At 39.8% G+C, this 24,859-nt stretch overlaps 1 long non-coding RNA gene across 1 annotated transcript; it reads right to left on the minus strand.

The window, feature by feature from the left end:
* Nucleotides 1-19,094: 19,094 nt before the first annotated feature.
* LOC307004467 lies at nucleotides 19,095-21,968 on the minus strand. The gene is made up of 4 exons (XR_013799034.1): nucleotides 21,884-21,968; nucleotides 21,444-21,634; nucleotides 20,268-20,409; nucleotides 19,095-19,865 (listed from the first exon to the last, which is right to left on the minus strand). It is a non-coding gene; the product is annotated as an uncharacterized lncRNA (long non-coding RNA).
* Between the last annotated feature and the right edge of the window lie 2,891 nt (nucleotides 21,969-24,859).

Consider the following 24,859-nt stretch of genomic DNA (forward strand, 5'->3'; position numbering starts at 1 on the left):
ATCCTCCTATATATACTAATTGGCTTCATCACTCTGTCTCCTCTCCACCAGTAACCTGGTGTGTGGTGGGCGTTCTGGCGCAATATGGCTGCCGTCGCATCATCCAAGTGGATGCTGCACATTGGTGGTGGTTGAGGAGATTCCCCCTTCTATGTAAAGCGCTTTGAGTGTCCAGAAAGGCGCTATATAAATGTAATGAATTATTATTATTATTATGCTTTTACAATAATAATCATGCTTTGACATTTTGTCTATCTTTTTCTTTGCCAGAGAATATTTCTATAATGCTTTTAGCCCTATAGTTGTTTAATCTAATAGCCCTCACTATACCAAATCCAGCCTCCGTTCTAATTATTTGGTGAGTTTGAGCACCCATTTCTGTCTGTCAACATATTTCTTTTTCTTATAGGGCTGGACTTGTACCTACTGAAAAAGCAGAGAGGGTTAGTTTAGCAGAGAATATAAAGAATTGCTATGAGACCAGTGAATAATCAAAATGAATAAAGTTAACATAATAATTAACCAAATTTGAAGCAGTCTCTAGAGTGATCATTAGTTGCCACACCTGTGGTGCCCGTAAGGGTCAGTTCTTCTGTTTTTAGATCATCAGTCCGTTGAAGCTTCTTGGCTGTCGCTCTGCATGTGTCGTCAGCCGATGCTGTCACTCAAAGGCCTGGTGTTAGGCTCTGCTGTTTCTCTTCTCTTCTCAGTTTGGGCTTTGAAGTTGATCCTGCCTGAGTTTTGCATCTCAGGATTTTCTCTTTTTCCTTAGGAAAAGTCTCAAGTGAACGTTTCACCTTTTCCAGGATTAAATCAGTCTTTCTCCTTGTTGAGCTTTCCAGAAAGTCAATTTCAGGAGGGGAGCAGAAAGCCCCTCACCCACTTCTGTCTTCTTCTTTCTGCAGTCGTGTCTTTGACCTTTGGCCTCATTCGAAACTGTCATTGAAGCCATCTGAAATTTGAACACTCAGAGATCTGCATGAATCAAATTTAACTTTTAAAAATACTAGGTCCAATTGTGCCTGAGCTATTAGCTCTTTATCTAAATTTCACTTTTTAACCATCTTTTTTACTAATTCTTCTATATAAAAATCTCACTGGTTGACAACAGCAGTTCTTCCATTCTATTTTTAGTAAAGCAAGTTCTTCATTGCAGGAAAAAGCAAGCTATTTCTGTTTTTCAATATCAGCAATAATCTAACTTTGATTATCTAAGTATAATTAAATTTTCCCTATCATAAAATCGGCTTTCAATCTTTCTTCTATCTTTGCATACTGTGTTCAAATAATCTAGCATGGTGAATAACATTTTTCTCAACCAACATCAAGGAATTCCTCTTATCTTTTCTTTTCAATTATTGAATCAACAATATTTACTACGATTCTAAGATTCCTAATGTTTATGAAACTTAGTCACCCAATCTTGATCACCTTCAGCACACTTTTCTTAACACAAACTTAATAATCTGCAATGGAATAATTTTTTCCACTCTGTCTTCAGGGATAATGAGATACAAATTTAGACGTCTTCAGATATAACATATTAAGCACGTGCAATCTTATTTATATTGATCTATTAATATATTTATTATTTTTTCGGCTACATTTATTGATTAAATATGTATATATATTTGTTATCTTATTTCATACTGCAATAATCTGCAGAGTTAATATCTTCAAACAATTTATACATGTCTCTAAATCCCATTCACACATTCTTTGTCCCTTTTCAAGTGACCAGGGTCAGGGGGGGTCACTATTTTTACCCACAGGCACAGTCAAGCAAGACACAGGATCCCACAAACACACACACCCTATTCTGTACTCTATTCCCTGTCAGATCTGAATTATTCGCTACTTCTCAAATTATTATTATTTTTTTTAAAACACTACATTAAATATTAACTGATTCACTTCCTCAACACAGCAAAAACAATACCTCTTTAACTATAAGATTCACTGATTCACTTCCTCCAACACAGTGATACTTTTAAAACGATAACTATACTATAGGATTTAGCCTATCCGAGCAGACCCTTGTTAAACCCATAACAAGGCGGTAACCATAGGCTAAAACTTCATCTGTGCACATGCTATTTACTTGTATCCTTCAAGGCCCACTTACAAGTAAAACACAGATCAATAATAACTGATATCCTTATCAGTACGGTTGTCATCCATCCAGGCCCACTTGACAACATAAAATCTTCTTCTGTGTACATGCTATTCTTGTATCATTCAATGCCCACTTACAAGAAAAACACCCTGTGTGCATGCTTTTTGCGTAATCATCCATCAAGGCCCTCTTGAAACGCAAAAACACAGATAAATCAACTGATATCCTTATCAGTAAATACAAATCATCTGTATGCATGCTCTTGCCTATTATCCATCGAGGCCCACTTAATAAAGCAAAACACAGATTCTTGCATATTCGTACAACAAAACCTTAGCGCCAAATCAGCAACACCAGTGTTCATAAAATCCACACAGGATCATATAAGCACTGGTAAACACTACTGGGAGCTCCCCCGCGCTATTACAAACTACTTGATATCTACAAGGCCTTCTTATTAGAAATCAAACTGCATGCAATCATTTCTGGAATCAAAGACCCCTTTTTCAATTTTGTTTTAGTTCTTTTAAATTTGAAGAAGCTTTTCTTACCACTTCCGGGCAGCTGGTGACCAACACATACTTTACACAAAAGCAAAAATGCTCACCTCAAAGTACAGTGGCCACTGTTGTTTGTGCCGGTCACCAGAGATGCCCTGTGTGGTTCCTTCAGCTCCTAACAAGTCCCATCTGGGTCGCCACTTGTTGTGGTTTCAATCTTTTTATGAAATCACTTCTCAGAGATCTTTGATGCCAGAAATATTTTAGACTTTATTTAACAAAACAAAGCCGAGCAACCTCCTGCAGGGCGGTCCTGCAGGACATGACTCTCCGCAGGAGATGACTCCGGAACATCGGTTAGCTTTTCACATATATACATACATCGCCTCCAAAAATGGTCATACATCCTATAGATAGGGTCTTGCACCATGTGACAAACTTAAATAGAATCATCTGCTGCATCAGCATTCTGACCATTCTGTAAGCCCCCCAAAAGTCAAACCAAAGACACACAGAGAGGAAATAATAGTGTACAAATATATAGCTGAATTACTTATTTCCTAAATAATAAAATCTTCAACACTAGCCACTCAAAGAGCACAGAGGTCAGTCCGGTGAGAAAAAACAATTGTCCAATGTTGCACTTAAAGTCCCACTCCGATCATATTTTGAGCTATTTTTAAACATTCCCAGTGGTCTTTAAATTATGATTATGCCATTTTTAGCCAAAATCTCAAAACCTGTGCCGTTTTCTGGGACTTCGCTTCAGCAGAGCGGCAGAAGCTCATTAGCAATTCGCCTCTGCGTTGTGGGCGGAGCCGTTGGCACGGAGAAGCATTACAGTATTATATATACACGTTAATTATTATTATCCGAAGTTAATCAAAGTTATCACCGATCATTATTTCACTCGGAGACGTCGCGGTAAAAAACAGCTCGACTTCGTCTCAATATTTCATCCCTCCCACAGTGATCAATCAGGACATATTTAGTATCAGTGGATTGCTCGGAATTTCGGGATTATTATTATGATGCTAATGTCACCGCAAACTGACTGACTCTCTCACGAGTGATGGGCTTGACAATTTGAGTATGAGCTCGTGGCCCCGCCCAGTGGAGTTACTACGTCATAACTCCAGTCTATTTTAAACGGCATTTTAGCGTCTGCTACTGATTCACAGACATTTGAATGTAGAAATACTCAGAAATACAACTTTGAGCTTATTTTTCTCAAGATATGTCCTCTAACATCAGAAAAATGCCACAAGAACATGTTAACACCTAGTAAAACATGATTTTCATCGGAGTGGGTCTTTAACAGTTGTGTAGGAAAAAGTAGATTTCTGCAGCTCCTCTTTCAGCTTTACATTTTCAGCTTGTAGTTCCTCATACTTCTGACACAGGTGTACATGGTCCTCCTGAAGCTGACTGTGTCTCCGGTTCAGGTCATCATACTCCCTCTTTGTAACTGGGATGTCGTCTTCAGCTTTAATAAAGAAAAGTGAAAAATTAGCATGTGCTACAACCAATACAATGCAGACTATTTCACAATTGGGGGTTCTCACACATTTTAGCAATGATTTTTCAAAACTTTTCCATGATAGAAGAGAAGATACTTTATTGATCACAGGGCGAGATCTTTCGTCTACATTTGACTCATCCAGGGGCCTGTGTACTACTCATATACAGATATGCAATTAGAGCAGTATGCCTGGCAGGAGCACACACACACACACCCTGACAATCAGTCAAGATAAAATATATTCATACCTGGACAATGATCCATGCTGTATTCTTGTTCCGGAGTTTTAGAAGGAACACATGGATTTGCTGCCATTATAGGTCTGTCATCTCTCCTCCTTTTCCTATGGTACCTACAATAAAAACAGCAGAAATGTACAGTTATACAAAAGAAAATAACAAACAAAATAGTACAGAGGGGGAAATTAAATATTTTTACCTCTCCAACTTTGCTTCGGGGTTCTGGCTGGGTTGTGTGTACACAAACACCGAAGGCACAAAATCAGGGCTACTAGAGTCCAATGACGCCTCACCTGCAAATAAAACACACACACGTTTGTTTACAAGCCAAATCTACCACCAGTTTATCAAACTTTACCTGCATTTGAATATTATTCTACATCGTACAGACAATCACTAATCTAAACGAGGATTACTAGAGTCCAATAATGCTTAATCTGCAAATAACACACACAGTTGGTTTACTAGCCAAATCCAACACCAGGTTATGAAACTAGCTGCATGTGGTCATCAAACTTCAGCTGCATTGATAAACTACACCGTAGGCTACAGACAATCAATAATGCAAACCATGCTTTCCATTAAAATCAAGAGCACATAGATACAATTACCTGATATAAAGTGGGCGCTGCAGACGCGAGCATTTTTTATGATGTCCTCGCTCCAATCAACACGTTTAATCGCCTGCAGCCACAGGCGCCGCCGGTTCTTCTGAAACGGCCGTGATCCTGTCGGAATCCTGTAAAACTTAAGCCCCTTGGTGGAATATCGATTAGTGCAACCGTAAACGCAACAACCAGACATTTTGATGGTGGGAAACTGTTTTGATGAAAGTTCGCGGTAGCTAACACGTTAGAGCCAGTGGGAAACAACACCACTTCCGTTGCCAAAATGCGCGCGCAACTATTTGATCACGTGGGTTGTAAAAGGGTCTATAAGCCTAAAATTAACCAAGTTAACCCTTTTACAAACATTTGTTATGTGGGTTTTGAAACCAAGACAGGAGTCCAGATGTACCCCTAGATATTTACATTCTGAAACAACCTGTAATCTCTCTCCTGAAATAAAAAATATCCTGCTTTGTATCAGCACTATGTCCTTCAGAAAAGCACATGCAGACTGTTTTTGGCACATTTAATTTCAGATAACTCTGATTAAGCCAGGATGTAACTCTTACCATAACATCTGTCAACTTTTTTGCAACCTCTTCTGCATGTTTACCATGTGTGTAAATGCCTGTATCGTCAGCACACATTAGGATATTACATAGTTGACACTCCATGGGTAAATCATTACATGCTAAAGAGAGTTGGGCCCAGTATGGACCCTTGTGGAACACCAGTTGATAGACATAGTAAATTACATTTAAAATGATCCATTTTTACTAATTGAGAACGGGAAAAAGGTAAGATTTGATCAAATTGACAAAATCTATTGAAAAATTAAAATTAAGTAGTTTCTGCAAAAGATTATTATGGTTTAGACAAGTATCAAATGCTTTCTGTAAATCAAGAAATGCAGCCCCTACCTGCTGTTACCTTTTCTATAAGTAACATGTTGCAGTTTCTGTTGAGTGATTTACCATAAAACCAGATTGCATAGGATGTAATTAGAAATAACTATTATTAAGATGATCAAAAATTTGTTTGGCCACCAGTTTTTTAAATACCTTTGATATTGTAGGTAGGACACGGATGGGCCTATAATTACTGTCACAGTGTCTGGTTTGTGTTTCCCCGGGTATCCACTAGAGATCTCTCTCCCTTACTGTCACCATTCATGAACTGCATTCCCCACAATCCTTGTCTGTACCAATCACTGTTCATTGCACTCAGCTGTTCCCCGTCATCATTGTTCCCAGCTGTTCCCTGTTTCATTGTGAGTTCTGTGTGTATCCCTGGTTGTTCAGTGTTTGTCACGGAGTCCTTGTCTATTATCACACGACTTCTGAGTACTGCTTTGTTGCCTGTTTGCCTATTGTTTTATGTTTTGGATTGCTTCTTTGGGTTTGACCCCTGCCTGGACTAGTTGTGAGTACGGATTACCAAATAAACTGCTTTTGGATCTAACCCCTGTTTCCCGTGTGTGGATCGTGACAATTACAAGTTAAACGAGGGTCCCTTAAATATAGGAGCCACAGCCGCTGGTTTCCAAGAACTAGGGAATATCCCTTGATCTAATGAACTATTAATGATATGTGCTAGTGGTTCCCAAACCTGTCCTGCCGCACCCCCAACACTGCACGTTTTCTTTGTCTCCCTAATCAAACACACCTGATTCAACTTATCAGCTCATTATCATATGGGTTAATTAGCTGATGAGTTGAATCAGGTGTGTTTGATTAGGGAGACAAAGAAAAAACGTGCAGTGTTGGGGGTACGGCAGGACAGGTTTGGGAACCACTGTGCTAGAGCGTTGACTATTGAAGAACTAATTTGTTTCAGTAGAAGTGTGTCCACACCATAAATATCCTTAGCCCTTGAGGACTTCAGAGACATGACTACTCGTTCAACCTCTAACTTAGTTTCTGGTCTTCATACCAAAGCTGTGTCACTAGCATTAATTGTTTGTAAATAAGGTTGTTGTGCTGTAAAACTTTGAGCTATTTTATCCACTGACTCAATAAAACAGTGACTGTGCCACATCAATCGGCCTCTGTAAAATTATATAATTAATCTTTAATTCAGTTGGACTTGTTTTAATATCGTTTTGACTAGTCAGTTTTTTTATCTGTCTCCATATTGTTTTTGAGTTACCATGAGCATTTTCAATAATTGTGATAAAAAAATCTGCCTTTGCTTTTCTTAATACTCTTACCAGCTTATTTCGTAACATTACAAATGTATTTCTATCATGGACCATCTTTGATCTTGTTGCTAATTTTAAGGCATTATCCCGTTCTTTCATTAATTGTTTAATATTATCATTAACCCGGGACTGTTTCTTGTACTTGCATTTCATCTTGATTGAAAAATCACTAATTCGCCTTTTTCACACGCAACCGGAAACTACGTCACGCCGGGTAAACGGATTTCCGCCAGAGCTGAATGTTTATATGAATGTGTATCTTTCAGTGTTATGAACAGGACAGTTTCTGTTCATTTTCTGACCTTTGGATTTATTCTTATAATTGTATATATACCCACATTTATGTACATAATGGTGAATACATGCTTATCTTTTTAAATTGATCTTGTCTAATATATGTGATTATATGCATACACATTTACTAATTCTATATGTATTTATATTGTGTGAATAAAAATGAACAACAGAACTGAGTTGACATTTGTTTTTAATGAATTATTATTAAAACAAGCATTTTGTTGTCAACTATTTCATTGTGTCTGTCAAATTATTTTCAGGAAACTTAGTATAAACAATGACAATATACATTTGATCAAATGTTACAGTACAAAGTAAAAAAATAAAAACAATTTATTTAATTATGTTACCATTAAATATTTAAAGTATCACTACTATTGTAAAAATTAATCTAAGTGTAAATATCTCATATTTATTATATTATCCTTTATTATATTTATACATATATTGTATACATTTACTCCTCAAGAAACATTGGTCCCTGGTAATTAATCATAAAACAGCAATTATGCCAGATTTGATGCTTCCTGACAAGATGAGTGGCACAACAGAATCCCAAATGTGGTTTTCCTTGACGCTACAGCAACACTTATTCTTGGTCTCGGTCATTGTTGTTGTCACCGGAAGTAAGTTTACCCGGCGTTGGTGAGCAGCGGAAACACAAAACCCGGAAGTGTGAAAAAGGCTTATTGTAGATTGTAGCTTTTCTGTAAAGGTTTGACTAGATGTTTCTAAATCTATATTAGATGATACCAAATCTTCCCAATTCATATTTTTAATTGCTGCTTTAAAATCGTCTTGCTTATGTTTTAAAATACCGAAGAGTTCCTCATTACTGGCATGTGTAGTAAATCGCTTGCTCGTTCATTTTCTAGAAATAAGCTCCATATTATGGTCTGACACCCTGTTATCATATCATATGACTTTATAACTCTCTCTGGTCTGTTACTGAATATTGGGTCAATCTGAGTACTAGTGCTGTTTGTTATTCGTGTTGGACCTTCGATCAGTTGGACAGAATTTGCCATCAGCGACTTGCTGAAGCTTCTTCCTTACAGATGTGTCTTCCCAGTTTAAGTTTAAATCACCCATAACAATAACTTCCTTAGAGAGCACATAAACAGCCAAGTGACAATAATAGACACACAATACATTCCAAATATTATAAAAAACAGAAGATTCATTATTTGCATAAAAACAGGATTTATATTCATTATGCAAAAAGGCACGGCCGTAAAGCATTACTTACTTGTATTTAAAGCTGAGGCCATCGGTGAGGAATTAGGTATTCCTGATACATGCCTATTTTAATTGTGCATTACCTCACCTGCTCAAATAGTTAATTTTATGGTAGTGTAAGATATAAACACAGTAAATCACAGAAACGTTTTGGGAAATTGTTAACATTTATGCAAAACACCTTTTGACTCATGAAATATCCGAAATGGTCCGAACTAATAAACGGTCCATGAAGCACAAACGAGTAGCTCAGTTTCTTTCCGCTTTCATTCTGTTTGCCATTCGCTGTTGGGCAACGTTACGGTCGCGCCAGCGCAACCTATAACAATTTTTGGTCTCGTCGGCGGAAAAAATGGTCGCAGTCTGGAATCCTGCCTTTAACCCTATTAACTTTTAGCCTACTAGTTAATTTTATCCAAACTCAAATTACCTTTCAGTTGAAAATGTGCAAATCATTTATTTCGGTTCCTTCGAGTCAAACAAGTAAAACTCAATCACATTTATAAAATAATACAAAATGTACTTATCAACAGCAGATTTGTAGTAATTAGTCAACTTTTTGTAATTCGGCAACACAACAATGCGCCCTCAAGTCCTGCTCGCCTCGTGGTTGTAGAAAAACGGTAAAAATGGCTGCGTTATCGCTTTATCGCAAGATAAAATATAATATCGCGGGATTTTGCAATATCGCGAGATTTGTGACAACATCTCGGTAGCACAGTTTTGACCCTTTTATATACTGTCATGGTTTTGACGTGTAAAGGACGCCAGTGTACATCTTTTCAGAACTTAAAACTACTTGGTGCACGTAAAATTAATTATTGCAGTATCAACCAAGGAGTAAGCATAATTGCTTTTGCATATTTCATAAGGATTTCATAAAGGGTCATGATGGACTAAAAATGCACGTGTAAAGGACGTCACCTACTGGACGTCCTCTCACAACTGATTCACAACATGGTATATGTTGAACTATACGTTGTTAAAGGTCAAAGTAACAATTATACATGTAACCACAGAGAACTGGACACGTGTACAAACAAATCTGAATGCATTAGGAAATGTTCAGTTACATATTTTTAACCGATTTATGCTGTCCTACCGCAACTGTTTTTGACCAGGGACACGACGCTGCTGTCGGACCAATGTTTGCTGGGTAGTAGGCTAATTCTTACATCAACTGATTTGTTAAACACCACATTATATTAAGTTTTATTTAAAATTCGAATGTAGTAGTGTCATGCTAGTGTCAAACCTCCTAGTTTCATGCTTTCCGTCTATCAGCCCAATGCTAAATGGATAGTTATCTCTAGGCCTACACTCAATGAGCAACATCTCAACACTAAGGCCCAGTTTACATGAAGGGAAAAGGCAGATATTTCCCTGCGTTTTGGCCTGTCATTTACACAAAACCCCCGTTTTTATCCCAGAAAACGATTATTTCTAAAAACTCCGGGCAAAGTGGAGATTTCTGAAAACGCCGGTTATGTGTTGCCGTGTCAACTGGGAGAAACGGGATTTTAGGTTCTTAAACGTCACATTATGCGCCAGATAATGCTTTACGTCATGTGAGCGCCCTATGTTTACAGTTTGTTTGGCTACTTATCATGGATGCTGTTAAGGTGGTACTCAATTTTACTTTTGTGCAAACGCTTTTGGCTTGTTTGCATTTGCAAACACAACTGCTCTACAATATCGAGGAGCAGAGGCGAAGGAGTGCCGAACAGGAAGCCGCTCGTGCTATTCGTTGTTGTCGATTTTGAGGATTCTGATTGGCTTGCATGGCTTTATCCTTCTCCCTACACTGCCGCCCATAGGTTTGGCATAGTTATAAAGGCGCTCTACGGCGTATTTATGCGGGTTCATGTAAATGACAACTTTTTTGAAAACGATGTTGTGTGCATGATGTTATTATTGAAAACGGAGGGGGGGAAATATTAGTTTCTCTAAATACCCGGCTATGTGTAAATGTGGCATTAATTAAAGGCCTGTCTCAAATACAAGCCGGTGCAGTTCGGCGTTTGGGAAGATAAAAGACAGGCCGTTGAGTTATTAGAAAAATAATGCACACCCGAGGTGGTAATGCGGTCACGACGCGAAGCGGAGTTACACCTCGGGTGTGCATTATTTTTCTAATAATTCAACGGCCTGGAGTCAATTATTCCGCTTATACTACAGTTACCACACCTCGAAACATTGTTCAGATGATGTATTTCAAGACGTTTGTAAAGTTTTTGTCATTAAAACGCTCTTGTATGTAGGACTAATTCCTTGCACATCTAAACCCATGATCCGTTGCTGATCCCAGAACGTAATTTTAGAGTTAGTAACGGAGGTTTGAGCCGCTGATAGCAGAGTAATGCTGGGGACACACTTAACCACTAAACATTCTCCGACTGTGAATGCAGCAGATTTTAAACACCGCTGTGAACACAGACTGAACGCGCTGAAAACGTGTGCATGATCAGTTCATTCTTTTGTTCTATTAGTGACAGTTGACTAGCCTAATAAATGAAACACAAAGCCCTTTTAACAAGTAGTATAGGCCTATCAATAATAATTTATTTGTTATATTATCTGCTATAATTACGAAAATCCGTGCAGCAGGACTATCAATTTATTTAAATATTCAGTTTAATTTTCTATTGATTATATATAGGACTGTATACTTTATTTATTAAAATTAAACTGCATGTTTTCATTGATTGTGAAGTTAAACATTGAAAATTGTAGATGAAGCGCATGGGGCTGCATGGTTTTTCTTGTTATGAATTGTATCCTATTTTCCGTTATTACAGTGAACTACGCGCAGTGATATGAAGCTGTAATGAGGTCAAGACCTGCCGGAACTACTTTAGCCGTGCGGTTCCCTGAAAATAATTGCACACCGTTAGGGCTGGGCGATATGGCCAAAAAAAAATATCACTATTTTTTTTTATATCAGTCGATATCGATAATTATCGATAAATGTCAAATCTTTATTTATTTCAAGTTTAAAGACAGATTTTTACTCCTAAGTGAAAGCTGTAGAAACCAGAGTGTTGTGTTTTTAAACTACTCTTTATTATCAGAACATATCATGACAAACACTAGCCAAACAGGTGAACATTTCACAAATCCGAGGTAGAACATTCAAACATTTGTCATTTTTCCTTAACAAAATAAATATCTTTATTTCAGTAGTATTAGCTTGAGTTAGGATGCAGATTTACTTTATACAATTTATGTTCATTAACAAAAACAGTAAAATCTGTAAAAAAAAAATAAGTAACAACATTATTCTTATTTGGTAAAATGTAATATTCTTTAGTTTTATTAAAATTAACCATTGGTCATCCAGCATCATGCATTTAGATCATGATAACCACAGATAAAATGTAACTTTATGGTTTCTATGGTATTTATGAAAACCAGTAGCCTAAATACATTATTAAAAACTGTAATTATATTCCATTAGTCCTTTGATACATTGTCTACAATAATAATATTATACAATTCAATATATATATATCCCACATTTCATGGCGCAGTTAATATTACTAGGCTAACGTTACAGTAACGTTAAATCCGGGGTAAATGAGTAGACGGAGAAGCTTCTGACTGTATCGTTGCGCACAGTGTTTCTCCTGTTCGTCAGCGCGGTCTCATCTGCCTTTAAACTGGTTTAAATCACTGAGACATTTGTGTTCCTCGCTGAATTCAAGCGCTGTCACTGGATCTAGTGGCCGAGACCGATCAGAGTAAACGCGTCTGCTCGAGTGAGCTCGTGCTGCGCTGCCGTTTGGACTTTGAGCCGAGCGGATAAACGGTCCGTGTGGCGCGTGCGGTTCAAATGAGATTCGTTCCGCTTTTGGCGCAAAAACATTATCAAACATTTATCGAACTCTTGATATCGTTTTATCGAGAAAAATTATATCGCGATAATTATCGTTATCGTTTTATCGCCCAGCCCTACACACCGTAGAACGTTCGTCAACCAATCAGATTCAAGCATTCAACGGCCCTGTAGTATAATTGAAGTTAGTCTTCAAAACACTCTTCCATTATTAATTTGTGTACATCTTCAAGGCGGATATACTGTAATGTATAATCCTGATCTAAAGAGCTCAGTTGTAGGGAATTTGGATCCTTAGCATCCTAACAACAGCACCATGAGTAAAACAGTGAGAATGGCTAAAATTGGAAGATATATATTTAAATACATGATACATACAATTTGTAAATTAGCTTAGAGTCTGACTACTGTCAAAGTACACAAGTAACACCTGGGGAAAAGCAAGAAAGTGTGTTATGTCCCCTGTTGCTTAATAACGGCAGCATGCTTTGAATGTTACACATTCATTTTCTCACGCTTGTGCTGGAAGGAGGTTAAAATTTGATTTGATTTGCCTCAAGTTTTTAAACTGCTCTTGGCTACTGGAGGTCATTAAACTGTGAATCTAAACACAATCACAAACTGATGGCTGCTGCAGTGTTTCTATGAACTTGTGCAAGGTTTTCATTAAAATGATAATCTGAAGAATCCTGCCTAAAAACTTTTCTTTTGAAGATTGTCTTAAGAAGAGTCAAATCAACTCTAAATAGCAAAACTGTGGACTTGAACTGTATTTTGTGGAGGTTTTTGGCTTTAGGTGAACTTTGGGCCTAATAGTCCTTGATGACCAAACCATGACACCTAAATCTACAAACGATCTTCTTTATAGCTAACAGTGTATACTTTCATCGTGTGATTTTTTTTTTTCGTGAGATGTTTTGTACAGTCAAAAGCCTTTGGGCATAACCACATATTATGCGGCTCAGCAGGTCTGAATTCTTTCCACTGTCTTCTTTCATCTGCACTGCAAGGGAATGACATTTTGAAAAACCAGTTGTATGAATGTACCAATTCAAGCCACATTGTCACATTTATCTTGTTTATCTCGTGCAGTAACGCAGGGAATGAGGAAAAAATAGCATATTCTGTTTCAACATACTGTATCGCATGCGTTATGAAACCGCTCTAAAGCACAGGTTGAAAATCCAAACACAGCTTTTATTTAGAGTGATCCACAGTCATAATCGATGAACAGACACTGAGTCAAAAACACGGGCAGACAAACCAAACATTAACCCTCTGGTGTCTGAGGGGTTTTCTGGGCCCTGGAAATGTTCTGAGCATGTGAGCAGCTGTATGTAAAAGTTTGTAGTTTTGAGAAAATGACATTTACGGATGGCTTGTAATATTTATTGAAAATAAGTATGCAATTTTAAGCATATGAATAAGTACACGATTACAGTTGAAAAAATTACCTAGACTTTTTATTTAGTAGTTTATCAAGTTCGTCAAGCACACAAAAAAACTTTAACTAGGCTACTACTGTATGTTTGAGATGTCATGGTTGACAGGCTGAAAGGTGCTGTTATATTTGTTTTTACAAAACATTTACTGCTAATATTATTATTATCTGTGGAGGCATTTCCCTGCAATGTATGGAATACCACCTGGAGACACACACGCGCACGCACACACACGCACGCACACGCACGCACACGCACACACTGGAAGTGTTCTGTTTGCTCTGCTAAACTATAGTTACTAAAAGTAAAACTAAAACTAAATAAAATAAAATAAAAACTAAATAGAAATGTGTTAGCAAAATAAAAACTAAACTAAAACTAATAAAACCATTAATGAAACTAACTAAAACTAAACTGAAATTTAAAGAAAAATTGAAAACGATATTAAAATAAAAACTAATTTAAAAAAGCAAAACTATAATAACCTTGAGCTGGATCAGATCCAATACGTAGTGGATGGAGGTGTGTTTTGGCGACGTCATAAACATCGATCTCTGGGTTATAATTTGCATGCGCTGGTCTTAAGTAATATGTATGCTCAATATTGTATTGAGATGATGTTCTCACCTGTTTAGTAGTAGTACTGATGAATAGTAATAAGTAATTATTGATGAATAGGTCATTATTTACATAAATGTGATGCTTTCCTAGTTTCTCTCTACATACATGCAAAATAGTTAATTTTACAACATTTTAAATCACATGATTTTAAATCTAAATTTGATGGATTAATTTGAATAATGATGGCATGTCCTCACTGCAAGTATTTTTAATAAATGTGTGTATATTGAAAATTTTAAAATAAAGCCATTTTGTTTTATTCAGGTCATATTTGCTGTTGAGTGGAAGCAAAAATGAGTCAAGTAATTGTCTAAAAGTAATTTTAATCCTCAAGCTACAATACAATATGGTCTGTAAACAACTTGAAATACCAGTGCACATTCAATGGAAAATGCAAAAATAATAACAGTTACTTACTTGTATTAAGGAGAACAGATCATTTGAACATAAAATACTTACACATATCATCCAATGGTTTGTAGCCCAGGAAGGCAGTAAGATGAAGTCACATATTGCTATATGGTCCTAATACAGACAACAAACACTTTTAAACACCACCTAAAATTACCCAAGTTAACTTCTATTAAAATTTCACAGTCATACTTACAGGTAAGTTAGCTGAAGGGTCTGCACAGAATGGTGGCAACCATGTCACTGTCACATATGAGCTAAAACAATGGACCTTTATGTTCTGTTAGATACCGTTTAAAAAGACAGTTCATTTGATTGCATATAAAGGATCACTTATGCACACTTTCTCACTCCAAAAAATAAAAAAGGTTCCACACAGAAGACAGGAAAAATATTCAATATATTCAAAAATATTCAAATATTCAAAATCTGTAATAATTTGAGAGAAATGTAATATTCGCTCATCACAAAACAAAAGCATGATTGTGCATGTGATAACACTCACAGTCCCTTCAACATAATTTAGATGGCCCAAGGTAATAAAATCTGATCTGTCCAGAATTGTTGCTTCCACTTGAGCCAAACATTTTTGTTGGGATCCCTTTTCATTTAAAGCATGTTTTAAAAATGCAAAATAATCCAACATACCATCTTCATTTGGTCACTGCTTTGTGGATGCATCCAGCATGCCCTGTTTGGCTGCACATTTCGTAGGGCTGTCAAGTCCACCACTGAACCCTGCCCAGGGTCTGAAAAGAGACAAAATATTATGACCCAACTGTACTAAGTGAAGTGAGATTTTACAAGTGCAGTGTTTATCATGACATTACTTGCAGTGTACTCGGTCTATTTGTGGAATATCACATGAGAGTCTCTCACTATCATTTAGGGACTGTGGAGGCGTACCTTCACATACAGTACAAGAAAAAGTGATTTTACAATACATGATAAACTTACTGGTCATTGTAAGATATATTTATAAAAAATAAAACTTACCAAGTACTATGTTGCCTTTGGCTTGCTCAGTTGGGGATATTCAATTTAATTAATCAATCAATATTACTATTGATTAGCATTACCAAACATGGACGTTTTATTATTATTTTAATTTAATACTGTGAAGCTGCTTTGATACAATCTGTATTGTGAAAAGCGCTATAAAAATATTCTTGACTTGACTGTCACGATCCACACTCACAGAGACATAGAAGATCCAATGATGCAGTATAGTATTTATTAAGGGAAATCCGTACTCAAAACACAGTCCAGGCAGGGGTCAATATCCATATAAACAATCCAAGAAAACAAGAAACAAAGAACAGACCTTAGAAGTGGTGTGATAAACGACAAGGACTCCATGACAAACACTAACACAGACAGGGTTATATACACACAAAGCTAACAAGGTGACGGGAAACAGCTGTGTGCAGTGATCAGGTGAGTGGCAGAACAGAATGCTGGGAAATGTAGTTAACCGTGAATGACACCGTGGAACGAGGACCTCTAGTGATAAACCCAGGGAACCACCAGACACTGTGACATAACCTCCCCTCTACGGAGCGGCTACCAGACGCTCCAAGACCACAAGAAACAAACAAAACAAGAGTCCAGGCGGGAGGAGGAAAGGTGGAGGATCAGGGGGTGGGATGGGGGACCAGGTCCATGGAGGGGAACAGGAACAAGGGGGAACGGCTTAAGCGCCGGCCAGGGCGAAACAGACAATCCATCGGGCGGCCAGGGCGAAGCAGACAGTCCATCGGGTGGCCAGGGCGAAGACGACCCCTCGGGCGGCCACGGCGGTGAAGACCCCTCGGGCGGCCACGGCGGTGAAGACCCCTCGGGCGGCCACGGCGGTGAAGACCCCTCGGGCGGCCACGGCGGTGAAGACCCCTCGGGCGGCCACGGCGGTGAAGACCCCTCGGGCGGCCACGGCGGTGAAGACCCCTCGGGCGGCCACGGCGGTGAAGACCCCTCGGGCGGCCACGGCGGTGAAGACCAAGGCGGAACAGAGACAGACCCTGGCTCAGGAACTGCAACAGCAACAGACACCACCGGCTCAGGAACTGCAACAGCAACAGACACCCCCGGCTCAGGAACTGCAACAGCAACAGACACCCCCGGCTCAGGAACTGCAACAGCAACAGACACCCCCGGCTCAGGAACTGCAACAGCAACAGACACCCCCGGCTCAGGAACTGCAACAGCAACAGACACCACCGGCTCAGGAACTGCAACAGCAACAGACACCACCGGCTCAGGAACTGCAACAGACACCACCGGCTCAGGAACTGCAACAGACACCACCGGCTCAGGAACTGCAACAGACACCACCGGCTCAGGAACTGCAACAGACACCACCGGCTCAGGAACTGCAACAGACACCACCGGCTCAGGAACTGCAACAGACACCACCGGCTCAGGAACAGGCTCGGCGGGCGTGACGTGAAGCTCAGGCTCGGCGGGCGTGACGTGAAGCTCAGGCTCGGCGGGCGTGACGTGAAGCTCAGGCTCGGCGGGCGTGACGTGAAGCTCAGGCTCGGCGGGCGTGACGTGAAGCTCAGGCTCGGCGGGCGTGACGTGAAGCTCAGGCTCGGCGGGCGTGACGTGAAGCTCAGGCTCGGCGGGCGTGACGTGAAGCTCAGGCTCGGCGGGCGTGACGTGAAGCTCAGGCTCGGCGGGCGTGACGTGAAGCTCAGGCTCGGCGGGCGTGACGTGAAGCTCAGGCTCGGCGGGCGTGACGTGAAGCTCAGGCTCGGCGGGCGTGACGTGAAGCTCAGGCTCGGCGGGCGTGACGTGAAGCTCAGGTTTGGCAGACGTGTGCTTCCTCCATGCATGCAGAACCGCTACTGCGTAAAAGAGGAACACCGCCCTCTTGGCTGTGGCCGGACTGATGGTGGGCAGTTCCGAGACGACAGCGGGTTGCACGGGAACGACCTCCGGGACGACAGCGGACTGCACAGGGACGACAGCGGGCTGCACGGGCACGGCCTCCTGGATGACAGCGGACTGCACGGGGACGACAGCGGGCTGCACGGGGACGACAGCGGGCTGCACGGGCACGGCCTCTGGGACGACAACGGGCTGCACAGGAACGGCCTCTGGGACAACAGCGGGCTGTACGGGGAAGACCTCCAGGATGACAGCAGGATGCACAGGGACGACCTCCGGGACCACCAGACTCGGGACCACCGGACTCGGGACCACCGGACTCGGGACCACCGGACTCGGGACCACCGGGGCAGTCACGGAGGAAGTCTTCCTTCTCCTCCTCCGTTTCGGTACCACCGGAACTGGAACCACCGAACCCAGCGGGGAAGGACGCTCGGGACTGAACATCACCGGCCCATGGTCAGAGAATGATCGCAATGGAGATTGCTGTCTGTGCTCACCTCTAGTCTCTCCTGCCCTATGACCTCCACGGGTCCCAGCAAATCTGGCCAGACGGGTTCCCTCAAACGAGTCCTTGGGTCCGGTGAAAAGGGCCGCAGGAGACTTTGCCGGTGAAGCTTCCTCAGTCATCCGAGCCCACAATGCGAAACATTGAAAAATGTTCATACGTGGTGCCTCCTCCTTGACTTGAGAAGTCCCGCTCGAAGTTGCACCCTTCCTCCCATTAGTCTGGGAGGGAACACGGAATCCCGTACTGCTGGATCTTGACATTGATGGAGTCCTTCTGTCACGATCCACACTCACAGAGACATAGAAGATCCAATGATGCAGTATAGTATTTATTAAGGGAAATCCATACTCAAAACACAGTCCAGGCAGGGGTCAATATCCATATAAACAATCCAAGAAAACAAGAAACAAAGAACAGACCTTAGAAGTGGTGTGATAAACGACAAGGACTCCATGACAAACACTAACACAGACAGGGTTATATACACACAAAGCTAACAAGGTGACGGGAAACAGCTGTGTGCAGTGATCAGGTGAGTGGCAGAACAGAATGCTGGGAAATGTAGTTAACCGTGAATGACACCGTGGAACGAGGACCTCTAGTGATAAACCCAGGGAACCACCAGACACTGTGACATTGACTATCTGACCATAACTATTGAAGGTGAACTGATCACTTAGTGATACAACGTTTCTCAGGCTGTCCTTCATAAGCTTTCCTGTAGCTCAAACAAGCGCCAAGGTCATGGGTTCGATTCCCAGGGAAAGCAAGAACTGATAAAATGTAAAATGTGTACCTTGTATGCAATGTAAGTCGCTTTGGATAAAAGCGTCTGCCAAATGCTTAAATGTATATGTAAATGTAAATGTTCTTATTCTGTGCAGTGTTATAATGGTGAATGATGTTGCGCATCAAAAATGTGTGTCCTGATGGCGTGAGCATGTTCAGGAAATAATAGTTTTTGCGCATTGCAGCAAAGAGTTGCTCTGCGGTTTGAGTATTTACCCATACACAAAGTTCTGGGTCTACTTGGACTCTCCTAAGAGCATATCTTGGGTCTTTTGTGTTGAATTCATGGAATCTGTCATACAAAGCATAATGCTCTGATGATCCAATCAAAGGATGACAGTCGGGATCCTCCTCCTCATTTTTCAACCATGGTAGATTAACTTTGAGCTTGCCTTCTTTTGCTAGCTGGATATTGGCTGTAGTTGGTTCAGCAAGTCTACCTTCAAGGGGACTGAAAGGTAGAGATTCTGCTTCACGAAGATTAGCGTGTGCTGCAAGTCCTCTAGCAAAGTCGTATATATTACAACACTGGGAAAGTGCTTCCAACTCAGCAGCAAGTCCACAAAGTCTCTGGGAGACTCTGCTCTTATGTTGAATTTGATGGAATAGACTACTCCACATGGACATGTAGTGACTGCCCAGCCACCTAAGAGAAAAGTGCTATTCAAAGAAAGTACAATTTAGAAAATATGTAAAAAAAAATATTTCAATGGATACTTAAAAAACAAACAAAACACTACAAATAACACTTCACCTTAGTTTTTAGTTGAATTTAGTCTTAATTATTAGTTTTTCACTAGGTTTTCATAATTTCTTCATACCATATCTACCTACTTTTACAAACAATTTGTCAGTGGGTTGACTCGGAGACTAGTTTACTCAGTATTAATTAACCCATGTATAAATTGCCAGTAGGTTCTTATAGCAAATTAAATTTTGCATCTTCCAATGAAAGCATCATTGCTAAAAATGAAATATCCATCAAAATAAATGTCATATACTCAATTATATATACAGATATTTAAGAGATAAGAGTCAGGAAATTTACCAGAAGCACCCCAAATCTGCTGGAAGATTTTGTCGTACGCAGAGCGATTTTGCATCTCTGTCCGCAAACGTAACACAAGATCCATCCTTGATCCCTTTGTGTCCAATCCACAATCTGTGCACAGCTTCCTCACTGCATCAACCTAAACATATGGCAGGTAGGGTTGCCACCTTCAGTGTGGCAAAATAAGGGACACCCATCCCCCCCCCCCCCCCCCCCAAATGCTCAACTTTGACAAAGTAATTTTTATTGTTATAATTGTGATTTCATAATATGTAGATAATGAATCCAACTAAAAGCTAGTGAAAATATGTATTTTAGTCAAATAGCAAATGGTGTAGCTCTGCAGCCATCTACTAAAGTGATAATTTCTTTACTTTTAAAACAGCATTTTCCAAAAGATGGGCAAAAATCTTACACTAAACCATGTCAAATTATCTATATCCATGAACGTTAGAAATGTGGTTCTTTTATAAAGTGAATTTAACTTTTCTTTTTTTTACTGTTTTTGTTAAAAAAATATTTATTTATATAGCCTAAAGTAAAAAAATATATAATAAATCCTCCTAAAACTATAAATCCTAAAAAAAAAAACTATTATGTTTCAAAATGACATTTTGTTGAAACAACACAAGTGTGACTTTTTCCCCACACACTAACATAAAAAACAGATATTATTCAAATTTATTTAAAAAATTTTGTAGATGTAGAAAGTGTTGTCAACCGTGCAAAGTCTCACATCATTTGGACAAATATAATGTTTTATTTATTTCAGCAAACGTCATTTGGGGTCAAAGACCCGAACAGCGCGCTACAAGGGGTTAAAAACGTGCAGGTTTACAGCGCATGTTCACGAGACTCCGTCGCTATAGAAACAAAGACGCTAAAATGCAATCACGCAATGAGCTTCTCTACTAAGAAATTGATTTCTTTATATTTGCTATTAGTATTATCCATACTGCAAAATCCTTATGTTTTTATTCAACTATATGTGGGCCTAATGTAAAATACGGGACAAATCGCGTCCCTTATTGATTTGATACGGGACGCATCATCTTACTTGTAAATACGGGACGATTCCGTATTTTAAGGGACGGGTGGCAACCCTAATGGCAGGCTTTGGTTAAAACCAAAATTGTTGCAAAACATAATTAGACGTTGTAAATGTGTTCTTACCTTAAGATTAAAGAGCTCATCACCTAACCTTTCCTCTGTGACGTCAAGACCTGGAACATCACAGGACTTTGTTTTTTGTAGTTTTGCATGCTCAGTGTTTAGAACAATTTCTGACTTCCGGGTATTAGGTCCAATCCAAGGAGCCCAGCAATCATAACTTGGACAAACTACAAAGGGATTTTTCCTGCCACCTTAAGAGAAATACAAAGTGTATAAGTACATTAAGAGGCAGACCTCAAGCAGAACCATGGCTCAGGGTGGACGGCCATCTACCTTGACCGGTTGGGGTGAAGGGACAGAGCACTATACAAAGCCCAGCACTATACAAAGACTTACATGTAGGCCTGTATTATTATTTAGTTAACTTCTTTTTCCCCACTTTGCATAAAGCCAAATGGTCTGCCAAGTGGAGAAAGACAACCACTGGTAATGTCACTTACCTATTTCAAATGTTATCTCCTCTGCAACTTGCAAAATGCATACCAATTGGTTCCTTCCATAAAAGGAAGGCTTCTTCAGGGTAAGTCAAGTCAAGTCATCTTTATTTATATAGCGCTTTTTACAATACAGATTGTATCAAAGCAGCTTCACAGTGATAACATGAAAATAATACAAAAAAACAATTTCATCATCATCCACCTTTAAGGCAGATCTGTAATATTGTTGAATATTAAATGTCCCCAACTAAGCAAGCCAGAAGGTAAGGCAACAGCGGCAAGGAACCAAAACTCCATCAGGTGACAGAATGGAGAAAAAAACCTTGGGAGAACCCAGGCTCAGTCGGGGGCCAGTTCTCCTCTGGCCAATGAGTGAACAGTGTATGAAGGTAAGGCTGTTGGGCAGTCCAGAAAGTTTAATGGTTATGCCCTGATTCACTAGGGACTGGTAGGGGAGCCTTCCAGTACCTCTGGCCTCCTCTAAAAGACATGGGCACACACATCCATGCACATGTTACACAGTTGGACAATTCTGACTCTTCCCTCTAGTCCCATAAACTGTCCTGAGTTTCTACTGGTGTTGATGTTGATGATGTTGATGGGTCTGATGTTGACATTTCTATCCCTATCTTTAATCTATCTATGTATCTATCTATCTATTAATCTAGCTGTCTATATAAATTAATATCTATTAATGTGTCACTATATGTATACTCTGTGTCTCTAGCATATCAGTCAATGTGTTGTGTAAATTTAAATGTAAGCCTAAATATAACTAAACAAATCGTACTATAAATGTCACTATATCACCAAAAATCCGCTCTCTCAAAATCAAACTCCTCTCACAAAAACCCACGAGGTCAATATGCGTTGATTTCACTTGTATACAGATGTGCGATAGTGTGGTCTGTTTCCGACCGTGTCAATCAAACGCTGATTCGGCGGACCACACCTGATGAAACACTTAGTGAAACACTTTGAGGCTTCGTTTGGCCATAGTCATGTGACATGGGTGTTTTGATTCACGCTTTGGATCAGTGTTTCGAAACATCTGCGCTTCGGGATCTCGCAAAGCTTCGGAGCGATTGTTTCGCGTCAGCCATCCCTATGTTTTGCCCCCTCGTGGGTTTTGTTTTCCCCGTTTTTGTCATCAGTAAACCTAGTGTGTTCTGCAAGCTGTCTGCGATTGGGTTCATCCTGAAAATCATAACAGGATAAAGCAAAAAAGCTGTCGGGGGCTGGAACAAGAAAGAGGGAAAAGCAGATGACATGTCAATTGATGCGACAGCAGCTAAATAAGTGGATGGTGAAAGGTAATTAGGATTTAAAGTGTGACGTCCAGGCATGTAGGCCATCAGGGCTACTGGGAGATTCCGACGTGCTTTTTGCGCCGATACATCTCATACTTTTTTTTTCTTAACGGCCCATAAAACTCGTACATCGGTGGGCCATTCGTTTTGTTTTCTTTTGCTTAATTGGTGACGTTAGTGCCGGTGTAATGCATTGGTCAAATTATTTTTCTAATTATTATTATGTAGTAGTGTAATGTAGACAGACACTGAAACTAAAAGAGGTTTGAAATTTTCTTTGTTTAATTTGCACACTGAATATGGGTTGGATTTTTTTAATTTTGAACTCTCAAAGTGCACCAGATTGATGAATTTAACATTAAAAAGCACAACATTTTCTTACGGGGGATGGCATGCCCCTGAACCACCCTAGAGGGACAGAAGTCCACTCACCACCGCTTTACCAAAAATCCTGTGAGAAACACTGCCATTGCTATGCCAATGCAGCTTATAGCTTTTTTGGGGGATTCATCACAGAGTATTGTTCAATTGTTTTAATCACTCACTCATTACATGGCACACTTATTATTATTTATTTATTTTATTACCAAAATTGTTGCTGCATACCCCTCTGACACTGGGTAGTTGCGCCCCTGCTCAGGGCTACGGTCCTGTGCCTGCCCATGTGCCCTCAGTGCGGCTGCTTCTTAAAAGTATTTCTGCTTTTCATCTTCCCCCAGTGTGGCCCACCTGCACTTAAAGGAACACTCCGACTTTTTGGGACTTTAGGCTATTCAACTTATCCCCCAGAGTTAGATAAGTTCATACATACCTTTTTCATCTCCGTGCGTGCTATAAGTCTGTTTGACGCACCCACCGCTAGCCTAGCTTAGCACAAAGACTGGATGTAAATGGTTGCAGCTAGCATACTAATCCAAATAAGTGACAAAATAACGCAAACATTTTCCTATTTACATGTTGTGATTTGTATAGTCACAGAGTGTACAAAAAACAAAGTCACATGAGACACAGACATATTTGAACCGTATAAATACTGGGAGCGGTGGGTGCGTCAAACAGACTTATAGCACGCACGGAGATGAAAAAGGTATGTATGGACTTATCTAACTCTGGGGGATAAGGTGAATAGGCTAAAGTCCCAAAAAGTCGGAGTGTTCCTTTAATATCATTCAGTGTGCCTGAGGAAAAAATAGATGCACAAAACTTAACACTTTAGAGTGAGCATCTCTTTTTTAAAGTAAATTCGTACAATGACAATCTGTCCAACACACTGGTTTACTTGGGTTGTGAAACCCATTTCTCTGTAAAAACAAGAAAACGTGTAGATGTTAGATGACCTGATGATTCTTTTCAATACACAGAAGTCTTACACTGATGAATGCAACTTGCGTGAGACAAGTACTTGCCAAATACTATCTTGAAAATATGTTTCATGACCCTTGTAAACCCCTGATGTCAAGAGGGCCGCTTTGAACAACAACAAACCATTTAGTATAACAATTAAAAGCAGCTGTTACATTTTGTCTCTCACCTTTGTTTTTGAAGATGTCCCTACAAAAAAGATTGTTAGGCGACAGCTCTCTGATGTGAACTTTGGCCTTTGATGGCCGGGGCTCAGACGAAGCTTTTGTAATTTCTGATCTTTTGTAATAACCGATCCAGTTCTGAA

Source organism: Phoxinus phoxinus, assembly GCF_949152265.1.
Source record: "Phoxinus phoxinus genome assembly, chromosome: 9".
NCBI classification, from domain to species: domain Eukaryota; kingdom Metazoa; phylum Chordata; class Actinopteri; order Cypriniformes; family Leuciscidae; genus Phoxinus; species Phoxinus phoxinus.